General features: G+C 36.3%; 1 long non-coding RNA gene across 2 annotated transcripts; it reads right to left on the reverse strand.

The window, feature by feature from the left end:
- Positions 1–233: 233 nt before the first annotated feature.
- Positions 234–16,466, reverse strand: LOC131620292 (uncharacterized). 2 transcript variants are annotated; one of them, XR_009289050.1, is made up of 3 exons: positions 1,629–16,466; positions 889–1,361; positions 234–797 (listed from the first exon to the last, which is right to left on the reverse strand). It is a non-coding gene; the product is annotated as an uncharacterized LOC131620292 (long non-coding RNA). The 2 variants fall into 2 exon arrangements; XR_009289051.1 differs by having other exon boundaries at positions 889–1,367.
- Positions 16,467–16,720: the final 254 nt, after the last annotated feature.

Raw genomic sequence — 16,720 nt, forward strand, 5'->3', positions numbered from 1 at the left:
TTACTTGAAAAAGGAAAAATGCATATGTTCTTAAAATCCAGATACATGTATGCGGCGCAAAAGCAGTATGAAAACTTTGTTCCACTAGATGAACCATGAATTAAATTAAAACAATTGAAGGTACACTTAAACTCTAAAGCTCATTTGTTTTTTTTTTTTTTTATTGTTAACAATTACATTAATTAATGATGAATGTTTTATCTTTATGAGCCTTATTCACCATTAATTAATGATGAATGTTTTATGCAGAACTACACTAATGAATCAGAATTAGAATGACCTTTAATTTTCCAACTGCATTAGAAACTTTGATGAACAATTGCACAACCATGACATGTTAACTTGAATACAAATAAAAACTGAGAAAACAAATAGTCAAAAGCTCCTAACACTGCTAAAATCCCAACCCAATACCCTCAGTTGGTTCTTTGGTAAATTCCAATCTCTTAACGGGATCATGAAGGACAATGAAATGGTTATTGTGGTTGTAATTGTCAGTACCAGTTGCATTTTTCCTAGAAAATGAGCAGAGGTTAACAGTTTGAAGATATTCAAGGATTTAAGTGGCCTGGAAGATATTCATGAAGGACAATGAATTCTATGGTCTTCGAGAAATAAGGCAAGGTCCATGAATCACTCCTTGATTTTGGGAGTAATTCAGTATTAGAATCAAGAATAGAATAGCCTTGCAATAGTTCCTTCCCTGTCTTTCGCCACACAAGCCATAAGGCCTATTTCTGACTCATGTTGCAGGCACTTCAATGGCTGGCGGGTAAGCCTCTGCAAATTTTCAAAACCTGCATTTTAGTGCAAGTAAATATGGTTAGTACATCCAGCGATTATGACTTAAGCGACGTAACTAATTCTTCGTAGTTGTGTACCGCATACCCTAACTCGCATCATGTACTAAAGAGAATTGCGAGCTCTGATTATAGTTGAAATTGAAACCCTTAATCTTGTAAATGGACTGTGATGCATTTCATGAGCCTTGATTCCCGCTGTTGGTGAACAAATGTTGTGTAGCAGGCTGGCTAGCCAAGGAGTTCACATGGATATTGTCGCCTTTTTTGAGGGTGGCGTTAGAATTCTTATGTTTGAGCTTCTTCTTTATATTGATAAAGCGACCTTAACTTCCCTTTGCCTTTCTCAAATCAAGTAAGTGATAGAGATTTGGGAAGACATGATTGTAAGAAGTGAATGTTACGGCTGTGACTATGATCATAATTCTACACAAATGCCAACAAGTGTAGTTTTGTAGATACATCTGTGCCAGTCGCTTATGATTTTCCTAAACTAAGAAAATGCCATGCCAACCGCCGAAACTCCCATACCATGAGGATGCTGGTCTCCAAATTGTATGACTGCATCTAACCAAAACCAAATTAAAAATAGTAACATTAATTGCAAGCTTAAGAGAATAAAATAAACATATTAGGCTTGTTCTACAATAACTACTGTTAGAAACAGGTGGGCTGACAGCAGCTAAAGTTGCATCTGAATGCCATACACCCTAACATATCTCATTTGATTCCGATGCGGTGGATGGAGCTAACCTGCAAGGTTAGCACTCCAACGCTCAAGTTAGTGTATGAAATGAATAGTGGAATTTCAAATGGGGAAGAAGTTACCTGAAAATGGCACGCTTTGCTTTCTTTATAAAGGGGTTTGTTTGTGACTGAAATGTGAAGGGAAGGAGAGAAATGCAGACGCCCGTAGGATGGATCTGATGGCCCTGATTGCTCCTTACCAGGCCTTGGGGACCGGCCCAGAACACTTTCCATTATCCAACCAACCAAACATCTGCTGTTATTCAAAACAAAGCCTTTACTGTTATTTTAACATTAAATTGATTCTTTTATCGGTCTTGCCTAATAGACTAGTGGTTATAAAACTGGACAACATAAACATCTGTTGTTATTCAGTATAACTGGATGATTGCAAGGACATAAGCATAGTTCTAAATATTGACAAACAAAATCACTTTAAACATCCGAGGTGTAACACATATTGACACAAAGAATAAGGAAAAGTTAGACAAAAAACAGGTATGCACACAAAGACAGAGCAGTTTTATGTAGAACCTTGAGTAACAAGAATTGTAATAAAGTAAAACATAAACAACAATTGCTCTTTTTAAATTGTCATTCAGCCTTTCCCACAACCTTATAATAAAAAGTTCAAAGTTCAACAACAGCCTAATTTGAAACAATAAATCAAGTCTCAAATCACAAATTTTTCATTTAAAAAGTCATATTAAATGTGGATCATGAAACACCCAAGTTTTTCAAATAACATACAACCCAAAGCTATACATTCTTCAAATAAGTTTTATGTAGAAGCATAGTTCTAAGTATTCACAAAAAAAAAATAACCTATAACCTTAAACATCTGCAGTATTGACACAAAGAATAAGGAAATGATATACAAAAGAACAGGTTTGCACACAAAGACAGTGTGACAAACAAGTAGTAGTATCAATGTATGGAAATTAAACATCGGCGCGACAGAGAGGACAGTTTTTTCGAATGTTAATCCATTTTAGAATGCAGTGAGTATGAAAAACATGAGAGCAGCGCAACGGAATTGGCGTGGAAGAAGCATTAGACAAGTCAAGAAGACAAATGGAGCAGATGGATTCTGCATCTCCTGTTGATGTTGTAACATGTTCTTGAACATCCATCACCACAGCAGCAGAAGCCCTAGTAGTACCATTGTAGTGGTGGTGGGGATGACCATGATTAAATGACCGTGTTGTTTGATGAATCCTTGATCTTCTTGGAGTGTTGTTGGCCATATGAGAATGATAGACAAGAGTTTCATCAACCACAGAGAAGGTTGGTGTTGATGAAACGCTGTTGTTGCGGTTGTGAGACATTAATCTTGTTGGAAGATTGTTGTGGTGGTGAGACGAAGAAGAAGGTGTTGTTGTTGTTGTTGTTGTTGGGTGGTGGTAGTGAGACATGGTACGAGAATCAAAGAGAACAAACACAGGTAACATGTTGTTGTGGGTACGAGGAAGTTCTTGAGCTGAGGCTAAATCCAAGACAGCAACATCGTCAACAACTGAAAGCGGTATCAACATTCTTGTTACTGCACAAATGATCGTAGAGAGAATTTGAGAGAGAGAGAGAGAGAGAGAGAGAGAGAGAGAGAGAGAGAGAGAGAGAGAGAGAGAGAGAGAGAGAGAGAGAGAGAGAGAGAGAGAGAGAGAGAGAGTTTGGAGCAAGATAGAATGAGAATGAATGTTAAGAGTGATTGCGCGAATCTTATTTATAGAAGCTATTTTTTGTGACCGTTGTGTGGGATGGGACTAAATAAACCCTAAAATCTTTTAAGGATTTGTGTCATTAATGAAAAGGATTTATTAAGATTTGTAATTAATGAACCAAATAAAGATGTCTTGTGTCACAAGTTTCATTCTCAACTTTGAGCCTCATCTTCAAGTAACTATCTCGCACCCCCTAATTTTATACAAATACTTATTTTGTTATTCAGATAAAAAAAAAATTATATTTTCTTGTTTCTTTTTTAATTTTTACATGTTATATAGATAGAGAATTTTAATTTTGAGAAAACCTATAATTTTATATCAAATCTTTTAATATTCAATGTAAAATCAAATTTTAGAAAAATCTTTAGTTTAATACTGAATTTTTGAAAGAACCGATTATACTTCAATCTAATTTTTGAGTCTCATCTATATCTATTGGTCTAAACAAAAAGTCAAGAAATAGTAGGAGAATTATATTTGACACTTTTAATAATTAAACATGACACCCTTACACTTTGGATAAAATTATTAAAATATTTTTTTAACAAAAAAAAAAAGTAAAACCAAATTTTTTATTTATAAAAAATTTCAAATAACTAGCCATACTCTATTTCTTTTTCATAAGGTACACCAAAGTGAGTCATGTGTGGTCGTCAATAAAGATGACAAACCATCTTGATTCAGTAACATTGTTGATCTGTGATGATCTCATACATCCCTATGAATAAGAGAAAATGGTTAGGAGGGTTTATAGATTTGCAGTGGATGGATGTGTATGTTTTGACAATTGGCAAATTTCACATTGAAATTTCTTTTGATAATTATTATTTTTATTCTTTCATCCATGCATCTTCAAGTGAAAGGTTGATGTTCAGTTGATGTTCATTCTTTGCTTCTCTACTCCTTAGTAGAAGTTGGTAGTCTGTCTCTAATAAACGACGTTGCGTATCCACGGTAACCTTATAATCTTTCCCTAAGAGAAGTTGGATTCCTCTCTTCTGTGGATTTGTTTTTTCCTTTTGTTCCTTTTTCTCAGTTGAGACTTTTCATGATACTCTCCTGTGAGAATCCTTGTATCCTATTTATCCCTTGTGATGCCTTTTCCCATATTAATCTTTGTCTTCTCTCATATTAAATCATACCTTCTATGGGATCTTAGGCCTAAAATGGGGTTTTACATTAATATTTAAGTCCCCCTGATCGCGTTGAGACAAAGATTTCTATCTTTGTATCTCCGGATAAGAGAAACTTAAATAGGGGCATCTGTCATACCCTAACTTTTAAACCAAGATCCCACACCATGTGCGTCTTTCATTAAGTCTTTTGACTTCATCAATCACACATAGCATAAGTTTCATCTGATTATTGCACACAAGTTGGTGATCGGGAATTTTCATTGATATGAGCATAAAAGGGTCTAAACCACAGGTATCTTGTGATTTAGGTTTTCATCATCTCATGAGGTCCTCATCTTCATCAATGTCTCACTACATTAAGGTTTCATCATTTGTTCATCAAGTGTGAATGGAATTAGGGTTTTGAGACCCTCAATCAAAAGATCAAGAATTAGGGTTTTGTGTGTTGAGCTTCAATTGTGTAACAATCAAGAGGTCCTCATTACTATAATTTCTATAGCCTCAAGGTGTCTCAATGTATTGAATATTGCATCATGATCATAAGATTTCATTGGATTTGGAAGATTTGGATTCATTTGATGAAAAAGTCAACTACAAAGACAAACTTTGACTTTTGCAATTTTTTGGTAAAAAATGGACTTCTCAAGATGAATGTCATGAAAACATGTTCGATACTTGAAATTGATCAAGAAAATTAAGGTTACTTGCAAAAGGGACAAAAGTGAAGATATGGAAATTTTTTAAGTCCACAAAATCGATGTTAAAGTGCATAACTTTCAAAGCTTTTAACTTCAAATCCAAGAAACCATTTTTCATGCCCAAAGGATGTACTTCAAGATGACATTTGGTACTACACCATAGCAAAATGAATTGACTAAGAAACTCATAAGGACTGGAAGATATTAAGTGTTGAAGTTGGCATAGCCAGACATGAACTTTACTCAAAATTTTGAAGCATTATCCACTTGATTCAAACATTGTCCAAAGATGCATTCCATTTTGAGCTTAAAGTCATGACTTCCATTTTGATAAATAAGCTTTAATCACAAAGTCAGTGCTTGGAGCTTTGTGATTGTTACTTTTGATCACACATCATCTCAATGCCAAGAAGAACCTCCTACAAAGTTGCAACTACTCTAGAAAGGCTCCATGATCACTTGTGAACCACCATGTTTATGTACTTTCAGATTGAAATCTAACCAAAACAACTTTTGATAGAGGACTCATTTCCAGCTGATTTCTTCACACATAAACCACAAATGACCTCTATAAATAGTAGACCTTGGCTCTGAAGTCCAACACAAAACAACTCTCTAGTTCACCATCTCACTCAAAGCTCATTTTTACCTTCAAACAAAAAGTTTCGAATTTGCAAATCCCCTTAAGTTTCATAAAACCCAACCATCCAAACACCTTCCATACAACCTATAGATGTTAGAACAAGATTTGTTCTAATCAATATTCTTAGTTTTGATGATAACAATGTATATGAATTTTGCTTGAGACAATGTGGTACTCTAATTCTATGCAATTTCCATTTCAGGAAATATATAAAGAGTATGCACAAAATCAGCGCAAGAAGCACTGACTCAGAAGGTTGAAGTATGCAACATCAGAAGATGGTCAAGAAGAATCAGAACATGGTCTATTGAAGCATCAGAAGAACTTATGATCAGAAGCAGAAGCACTGAAGTTATCATGGTATCACGCTAGAAGCACTTCAAGGTCAGAAGACAAGAAGATGCTCTGCACCAAGTTGTTTAACTCTGATATATTCAAATGTTGTATCAACAAAGATCAGATCATAAGCAAGTACAAGATGGCAGGCTACACTGACTGACAAAAGGAACGTTAGAAGCTATTAAAGGCAACGTCAGTTAAAGCAGGAAAAGCAAGGCTCGAGGTAGTTGACAAAAGAGTGAAACATTAAATGCAATGCTGTACGGATCACGCAATGCATTAAATGCTCCCAACGGTCATCTTCTTAAACGCCTATAAATAGAAGTTATGATGAGAAGCTGAATACAACACTTTGCGCAAACTTACGAAAACGCTGTCAAATTCAAAAGCTCTCAAACTTCATCTTCAACCTCACTTCATTACTGTTGTAATATCTTAGTGAGATTAAGCTTAAACTTTAAGAGAAATATCACAGTTGTGATTATAGCTTTTAAGAAGCATTGTAATACTCTTGTAAGAATTTGTTTACATTTATTTGTAAAGAACTAGAGGAGATCAAGTTGTGATCGGATTCTCTAGTAAGTCTTAGAGGGTATCTAAGCATTGTGTTCCTCGAGTTATCAGGTTGTGATCAGAATACTCTAGAAGACTTAGAGGGTATCTAAGTGGAAAACCATTGTAATCTTGTGTGATTAGTGGATTAAATCCTCAAGTGAGGTAAATAACTCTAAGGGGGTGGACTGGAGTAGTTTCATTAACAACGAACCAGGATAACAATCATTGTGCAATTTTTTTTATCTTAAGAGTTTTTAAAGTACACTAATTCAACCCCCCCCTTTCTAAGTTATTTTCTATCCTTCAATTGGTATCAAAGCGCCGGTTCTAAGGTGCAAGCACTTAACTGTGTTTAGAAAATATTCAGGAAGAGAAAAACGCTAAGTCAAGATGGTTGAAACTCCAACACCTACATCTGGCTCTGTTGAGCATTACAATGGAAACGGTAACAATGGCTACACTAGACCACCAGTATCCGATGGTGAAAACTTTGAATATTGGAAAGATAAGCTCGAAAGTTACTTTATTGGTTTAGATGGTGACTTATGGGATCTTCTGGTGGATGGTTACAAACATCCAGTGAAAGCTAGTGGTGTAAAGCTCTCAAGACAAGAGATGAGTGATGATCAAGAAAAGCTATTCAAAAATCATCACAAGTGTAGTACTGTTTTACTGAATGCTATCTCTCATGCTAAATATGAGAAGATATCTAACAGGGAAATTGCCTATGATATATATGAGTCATTGAAAATGACTCATGAAGGAAATTCCCAAGTCAAGGAGACCAAAGCTCTTGCCTTGATCCATAAATATGAAGCCTTCAAGATGGAGGATGATGAAAACATTGAGAAAATGTTCTCAAGATTTCAAATGCTAACTGCTGGGTTAAGAGTTCTTGACAAGGGATACACCAAGGTTGATCATGTCAAGAAGATCATCAGAAGCTTTCTAAGAAGATGGGGTCCTATGGTGACTGCTTTCGAAATTGCCAAGAATCTGAATGAAGTTTCTCGTGAAGAATTGATCAGTGCTCTGAGAAGTCATGAAATAGAGCTGGATGCTAATGAACCTCAAAAGAAAGGTAAGTCTATTGCATTAAAATCTAATTATAAAAAATGCACTAACACTTTTCAGGCAGAAGAACAAGATTCTGAAGAATCAGAATCAGAAGAAGAAGATGAACTTTCCATGATCTCCAGAAGGGTAAACCAACTCTGGAAAAGCAAACATAGGAAGTTCAAGAACTTCAGAAGTTCTAAGAAGCTTGAAAAAGGAGAATCTTCTGAAAGCAGAAGATCTGACAAGAAGAAGGTCACATGCTATGAGTGCAATGAGCCTGGTTACTACAAGAATGAGTGTCTAAAACTTCAGAAGGAAAATCCCAAGAAGAAGTTTCATAAGAAGAAAGGTCTTATGGCAACATGGGATGATTCAGATTCAGAATCAGAATCAGACTCTGAAGACGAGCAGGCAAACATTGCACTGATGGCCACAGTTGATGATGGATCAGAATCTACATCAGAATCAAATTCTGAAGAGGTATTTTCTGAACTATCTAGAGAAGAGTTAGTTTTCAATTTAACAGAACTTCTGGAACTCAAGGCTCATCTTAGTATCAAATACAAAAAGCTGAAAAAGCTATTTGATTCTGAAACTAAGAAGCTGGAAGTGGAAAATTCTGAACTGAAGGAAAAAGTCTTAAAATTATCCAAAGATATTGGATCTCCTTCTGACTCAGAAAAATCCATTCCTAGTCTCAATCATATTCTGAAAGAATATGACTCGAGTTTTAGAAAGTTATTATCTAGAAGTATTGGCAGAAGTCATATTGCTTCTATGATATATGGTGTTTCTGGAAACAAAAGGATTGGAGTTGGCTAAGAGGGTGACACCCCACAAAAATTTGAACCTGTTGATGATATGAAAATCACATACAAGCCATTGTATGATCAGTTCAAATATGGCCACTCACATGATATTAAGCTCACTTCACATGCCAAAAGCTTTCATGCTACACACACTAAGAAGCATGTGACACAACCTAGAAAATATCATGCTGCTAAACCTAAGGAATATCATGTTGTACCTCCTGTTGTTTATTATGCTAAACCCGAGTTCAATCAGAACTTGAGGAAAACTAACAAGAAAGGACCCAAGAAGTTGTGGGTACCTAAGGAGAAGATAATTTCTGTTGTAGATATCCTTGGCAGCAAAGAAGACAAAGCACAACATGTCATAGTACTTGGACTCTGGGTGCTCGCGACACATGACAGGAAGAAGGTCTATGTTCCAAGACCTGGTGCTTAAGTCTGGTGGGGAAGTCAAGTTTGGAAGAGATCAGAAGGGCAAAATAATTGGCTCTGGAACTATAAGTACTGGTAACTCTCCTTCCATATCTAATGTACTTCTTGTAGAAGGATTAGCGCATAACTTATTGTCCATAAGTCAATTAACTGACAATGGTTATGACATAATCTTCAATCAAAAGTCTTGCAAGGTTGTAAGTCAGAAGAATGGCTCAATCCTATTTACAGGCAAGAGAAAGAACAACATTTATAAGATTGATCTTTCTGATCTTGAGAAGCAGAAGGTGACTTGCCGTATGTCTGTTTCTGAAGAGCAATGGGTCTGGCACAGAAGATGTAATACCCCGTATTAAATTAAATGCCCTAATGTTATTAATTGGCATTGAGGTTTCACTAATTGGTACATTAGAGATACTTAGGACATTTAAGTTAGAAGTGCTAACTTAAGAATATAGTCTTATATTCTTTCCTCTTTTGCTTTTCTTCTTCATTGCAACATAAACAAGGTTCTAGAGAGAAGAAGTAGAGAGAAGCAAGAGCAAGAGGAGAAAAGAGGAAAAGCTTGGATCTTCACCATTTCTCCGCCGAATCAACTCATCTTCATCATCAACGACTTGTAATCGAGGTGGGTTCTAGTTAGAAACTTATAGTTTTGATTTATGGATGAAATCATAAGTTGAGAAATTGGGGTTTTTGGTAAAAATCTTAGGGTTTGACTCAATCTAAGAGATTGATGTTTGTTGCTGCTAATAAATCCTGAGTAGAGACCATATATGTTGTTCTATGCTTTAGTATGAATCTGGAACAGGTTTGAGTATGGAGATGGTTGGATTAAACCATGGGAAAAGCAAGAAAACAGATCTGGAACTTCTGATTTCGCACACTTCGCGGCGCGAACGATAGATGGCGGCGCGAACCATGCAGAAGGATTATGGGGTTTGGTTCTGTTAACAGTACGCGGCGCGTACAAGGCTTCGCAGCGCGAACACTGCGAGTTTTCTGTGAGGTTTGCCACTGCCTGAGGTTGGCGGCGCGAACAACAGTTAGCGGCGCGAACTGAAGCCTTTTCTTAGCAAATTTTAGTTGAATGAGATAAAACTATTTCGATCATAACTTTTGAACCATAACTCTGTTTTAATCACCGTTCGAAGTGGTAGGAAGCTAGATGCGTGTACTTTCTAGTAGTGTAGGTTTTGGGATCGAAAGAAGAATTATTTAATCGGGAATTGGGAAAAATAGTTTGATTCCTCGAGTTGTTTTATCGTTCGGAATTATGTGAACGGTATACTTTTAGCATATTGATTAATTGCTATATAGTTGTGATAACTTGCCATTTGTTTACAGGAAAATGATGAAATTGTTGGTTGCCTTTGGTGTAACCTAGTATATTGTGTTTGTTTGGGTGAATCCTATTGCAGGAGGATTAGTATACTTCATCGTATACAGATATGTATCAAGAGGTTCGAATAACTACATGGGTTATACGAATAAGAGATTAAGTGAGGAAAACTAGGATTTGTTAGGTTATGTAGCTTAACAAAGAGTACCTAGGATGAACATTATGTGGAACATACGTGTATTTAGAATCTTATGAAGAAAGGCTAACATGCCTAGTGATTTGCGTGAGCGATCACCAATGTATGAAGGGCTAACAGGCCTAGTGGTTTGCGTGAGCGATCACCATTGTATGATGTATTAATCGGAACCATTGTATTTCTTTATTTCCTTATTTTTTTTCCTTTGAATGCAAAAGAGGCATTCTATGTGCAGAGAGGCACTGTGCAGAGAGGCACTAATAATCTTGGCAGGTTTGATTCCCGCTTTTGTGTACGAATGGAACCTAAGGGTAGAGACTTGTGATGGTGTACAGGCCATGTGAAGTGACGATTCATGGGGGAAGGCTCATGAATCCGAATCCATTTCGTATGTCAAGATTTTCCAAAGGATCCATGACTCGTGCCACCTCCTAGACGTAGAAGGGGACGAGAATAGAGGGATGCCTTGGTATTGGTTTCCGATTAGTAATCTTGAGTTTGAGTTGTTGAACTCTAAGTATGATTCAATATAATGTTAGTGTGTGAACTCAAGGTCTAGTTCCTTGTCTTGATTTGAGAGTGATAGGCTAGAACCTTGTAAAGCCGAGAGGACCCATAAGATAGGGAACTCACTAAGATTATTTTATCTCACCCCATTATATATTGATTTCAGGTACTTCAGATTCCGCTAAGGGTAAGGAGAAGGCAGTTTGACTTCCTTATGCTTCTTGTTATTTTGGGCATGGCGAAGCTTCCGTTGTTGAGTTCCTTTGAGATCATTGTTTGATCTAGTTCTTAGAAATTTCATTTTGAACATCTTGTATGTATTATGCCATTGTGTAGAACTTTTGTATTAGGGCATTAATATGTATAATGTGTTGACTAGGAACTTATTGATATTTCAGTACCAAATACTTAGATTCATGTATATTTATATGATTTGATGCATGTAATTATATATGGGTGTTACAGTTGGTATCAGAGCAGGTCGTATCCTCGACCTTGCCATGAGATATTATAAGTGTTTCTTCTGTCCAAGATGTGTTGTGTTCCCATGATTTTTGTTGTGTTATGACTATGGTATTGAGCCTGATCAACTTAATCCCATTTTCATGACCTCCAGGAACATGGTGGACGGACGCAGGACTCATGGTTGACCCCCACACTCAACCCCCACAAGTGAATCAACCGAATGGCGGTGAGAATATTCCGTGGCCCCAGTTCATGCAACAGATGCAACAGCAGCAGAATCAGTTCATGCTGCAGATGATGCAACAGATGAATGGCGGTCATAATGTTCCAGTGGTTGTACCCGAAGCTGCAGGTGCGACTTATAAGGATTTCATTCGCATGAATCCTTCGGAATTTCATGGCGCATTAGATCCTATTAAGGCACACGAGTGGGTGGCCAATGTGGAAGGGATCTTTGAGATCGTGCATTGTAGTGAAGAGGACAAGGTGGTGTTGCTTCTCATTCGCTAAAAGGTCCAGCTATGAGATGGTGGAAGAGTGCTTCTGCGTTGATGACTATTCCAGAAGTACCTAAGGAGTGGGTTAATTTCAAGACCATTTTTATGGAGAAATATTTTCCTAGTTCCCTGAGGACTAAAAGGGAATTGGAGTTCCAACAGTTAAGGCAGGAGAATATGTCGGTGGCTACTTATGCTGAGAAGTTTGAAATTCTGGCTGCTTATTCTAGGCAGGCCGGGTATGCTCCTGATGAGAGTTGGAAGGTGGACTAGTTTCTATTTGGTTTAAGGGCTGAGATTTCGCATAGTGTGTCCTAGAGGGAGTTCACTACCTATACGAAGTTGTTGTGACAATGTTATGTGGCTGAGACCAGTTTGAAGAAAGTTCAAGCTGAGGAAGATTTGAAGAAGAAGAATCAGAATGAGAGAGGAAGGCCAAGCCAACAGTTTCGGCCTAGGTCACAAGTTTTCTAAGGGAAACAAGTGTAAGATTCTCGGTTTAGTGCACCTCCAGTGTGTCGTGGTTGTGGTAAGAATCACCTTGGAAGGTGTAACCTTAAAAAGGGTGAAATGTTTTTATTATTGACAAGAAAGGCATGTGGTGAGGAATTATCCTCAGAATAGGAATCAAATGCAAGGAAGAGGTACTGGTCGAGTGTATACCTTTGATGAGATAGTCGAGACACCGTGGTGTGTGAGAATTGTGTTTTATCTGTGGGTGGTAGAAATTCTAAATTGATCTTAATTGTTTACCACTTAAGAAAGTAGATGTTGTTTTGGGAATGGATAGGCCTTATGCTAATTCGGTATTCATTGGGTGTGAAGAGAAACTAATCATTATTCCATCTGAAGAAGTTACTCCGAAAGATGTTTTGACTACTATTCTGGAAGGTACGGTAGGTATGATTAATTTCTTGTTTGGGAAAGAGGAGTTTGTTCTGTTGGTTCTCACTGAGGAGACGAGTGACAACTTCGAGATTTCACAATTGCTGTTAGTGGTTTCCCTGATGTTTTTCCCGAGGATGTCAGTTCTCTTCCTTCCGGAAAGGGAAGTGGAATTCTCTATTGACCTGATACCGAGAACGGCTCCTATATCCGTTTCTTCGTATCGGATGGCACCACTTGTGTAATACGGTGAACTGACTTTTTATCGATCGAAATGTCGCGGTTAAGCATGAGTCGCCACCGACTTTTATTTTATCCAAACAAATTCAGAAAGGCTAAAAGAAACAGAAAAAAAACCTTTTAAAGAAATCTAAGTTCGGGGGTAATTTATGCAAAGGGAAGGTGTAAGGCACCCTTTGCATCCATGGTTTTCCATGGGCTCTTAATTGCTTTGCTTGCTCGTTTTCAGAAAATGTAGATGAAAGAGGAAAAATGGACTTTAGCTCGTAAATGAGCGTAGCCAGTTTTTTGAAGAATTTTGAGAAAGAATATAGAAAATAGAGCATGGCAAGGCAATTAGGGGCAATTACCTTAAACTCAGATGATAGGTCTCTTTTTAGCCTTTTAGAATGAAAGGGTCTATCCTTGCCATAAGAGGGCAGGAAGCCTTTCGTTTGGAGGTAGAAGGGTCATCGAAATATCCTTCGCCATGAGACTGACCCATGCCATAGAGAGGCAGGTAGTCTAAGGGGAAGGATCAGAATAGCCTTTCGTAGGCAGCCAGAAGATACCTCAGCCTTTTCCGTAGGCAACTTTTGAGGGTCGAGGTCATGTTAGTGTATCGAAGGCAGCATCATTAGGGACCATGACCTTTAATCGAGGCAATATGGCTGAGGTACCCTCGTATTCGAGGGACTGACTATTCTGCAAAAAATACAAGGCAACAAGGCAACAGGAACAGGCAACAAGGCAACAGGCAACAAAGAGGTTACCCAAAAGTGTGCGTGTGTGCACCAATCATGTGATTATATTCAAATATATTATCTTGTAAATTTAGTGATTCTATGTTCAATTTAAAGGTTGCACTCCCTAGGATTACTAACCACGCATTTAAATAATATAATCAAAACAGATATGGGGGAGGGAAATTGTAACCAGCGGATCCCTTAATAGGGTTTGACATAAGTAATAATAAAGCATAAAATATTAAGGTTAGGGTTTAGGGTTACCAACACTGTAGCCTTGGCGGTCAACAAACCCTGAAAATTGAAAAGGAAAGAATAAACAGAAGAGAGTGAGTGTATTATTTGTTCAGAGGCAAATTGAATTAACCCTAAAATAAAGAATAATTAAATTCAAAATAATAAAATAGGCAACGGTACTTAGCTCTGATTTGATCTGATATGGTTGGCGGGAAGCCTCGGGGGTAACCCTAAAAAATGGCAAAGGCAGATAATATGTGAATGTATGCATAGTTCAAAAATATAAGGGCAAACCCTAAAATCAAGGGAAACAAAATAGACTTTGAAATTTAAATGAATCGAATACTTAGCTTTGATTGGAAGGTTGATGGGCAAAGGCCTGCCTCGAGTATGAAGCATTGACTCTGACCATATGAGAATTGACAGAAGAATAAAATACAGTGAGTGTATGGCTAATTCAACGACAATTAAGGCTAACTCTAATTTGATGGAATAAACAAAATAAAATAGAATGAATATTTACAATAAATATGAAATAGGACTTAACTTTTGATTGGCATGGCGCATGGCTGAAGGATTTTGGTTAACCTTGCGATCTTGTGTAGCTCCCTTGTGAAGATGCATGGTGGAGATGCAGCTCTTGGACGTTAGATCTGGATTATTGGAGATCCAGTGGAGGAGATTGAGGATGAATTTGCGAATATCCACGAGAATAGATAAACAGCTCGAATGTACCTCGCAATAAACAAGAAAATGAAATGTTAGTATGAAACATAAAATGATATACAAGAGATGACAAAAATATGAATATGTATAAATCAAAATTGACAGAAAGCAAATCTAAAAATTCAAATTTAATTCTAATAAAAAATAAGCAATAACATTTTTTTTGTATTTTTTTGATTAAAAATAAAAATATAAAGAATAAGCAAATATTAAAAAAAATAATAATATAATAAAAAATAAAAATATTAGAAACAAAAGACTTATAAAAATAATATGGGTACAATTAGAAATGAAGAGTCGTGATCGGAATGAGATGAGACCTAACGTACACAAGGCCCAAATGTCCTCTTAGAATCCTAATTAATTATTAATAAATTAATTAATTAAAAAAGAAGAAATAATAAAAAGAATTAGTAACCGTAGCATCACCTTATTATTCTCTTTGAATTAGTTTTTTTTAGTTTTTTTTGTTTTGTTTTTAATAATAAAAAGAATAATTTGAATAAATAAATAAAAAAACAAGCTAACCACATGCCATGTTAATTGATACAAAAAATTAAAATAAAAGGAGAAGAACATGGTAGCTAACCGTGACCCACCCCTTATTAATCTCAAAATTAGTTTCTTATATTTTTTTTATTAAATGCATTAATTTAATTACCAAAATTAAAGAACAGTTCTCTCTCTCACATCCTTATCATCTTCCTCTCTCAATTGCATTAACAGAATACAAGTATCATCAAAACAAAATTCTCAGAACCAAAATCAAATTTCAGATCTCATACAAAAATTAAACAGCAATGGAAATAATGGAAAGAAAGCATCACGCATCTCAAATTAGAATGAAAACAGGAGATCTTACTCGTGGCGGTAGGAGGAAGACGGCGGATTTCAGCACTGTCAGAAGTTTGGGCGGCGCGGCCATGATGCGGTGGTGAAACTGGGCTTGCTGGTGTTGTGTCGTGCAAGTGTTGGCTGCGTGGCTTCGACGTTGTTGAGGGCAGCGGAGTTTCGCTCCAAGCGGAGAAGGGTTATTATTTTAATTAGGAATTCACGAAAACTTGTCGGTTCAGAGAGATATTGTTCTGAACTACTTCATCCCTTCATCGCTACGAGCTGTTCACAAAAAAAAAGAGAAAATTGAAGGGTTATTATTTTAATTAGGAATTCACGAAAACTTGTTGGTTTCGATGTTGTTGTTTCCGATTTGATTTGATGAGAAGGTCTTGAGGTTTGTTGATTCTGATTCTCGTTCTACAGGTTGCGTGCAGTGAAGATGATTGGTGGTTGTGATCTAAATTTTGAGGAGTTGTTATGTTGTTCGTCGGCGTTGATGTTCTTCGCGGCAGAGTTTTTCCTTCTTCTCTATTTATCTGCAAAACAACAACAACAAAACCTGTACAAAAATTATATTAGTTTGGCTTGTGATTTTCTTTGAATGAGATTGGTTAGCGGTTAGGATTGGGATGCTGCTTGAAAATAGTTTTGGCAATGAAAATTTATAAGGATGATGACAATGTGGTGACTTGTATGTTTAGGTTAGTGAGAAAGTTAGAGGTTTTGACATGATTTGTATGAACTGGCTTGAAAAAGAGATGAGGAAGTGGTGGGTCAGAATTGTTGTACGTAGGTTTTCTAGAGAAACAATAAGGGTTCAATTGTTGTTTTTTTTTCTAAAAGTGTAGAAATTGTGATAATTTATAGTGTAAAATTAGGTTAACAAAATTGGAAAGATAAAATTCAAATGGATCAAAGTAATTAATAAAATATTCGTAAATTTAGATTTTTATTATTCTAACTAATTTAAATTGATTATTTTCTAAAATATAAATATTATTCTAAAACGCAAAGAAAAGCAAAATATTTTTTTTAAATCTTTTTAATTTTTGAATAAAATATGAATAAAGTAAAAAAGGTATTTTTAATAAACAATGAATATGAAAATAATACTTAAA

The sequence above is a fragment of the Vicia villosa genome, linkage group LG7 (assembly GCF_029867415.1).
Source record: "Vicia villosa cultivar HV-30 ecotype Madison, WI linkage group LG7, Vvil1.0, whole genome shotgun sequence".
In the NCBI taxonomy this organism is placed as follows: Eukaryota; Viridiplantae; Streptophyta; class Magnoliopsida; order Fabales; family Fabaceae; genus Vicia; species Vicia villosa.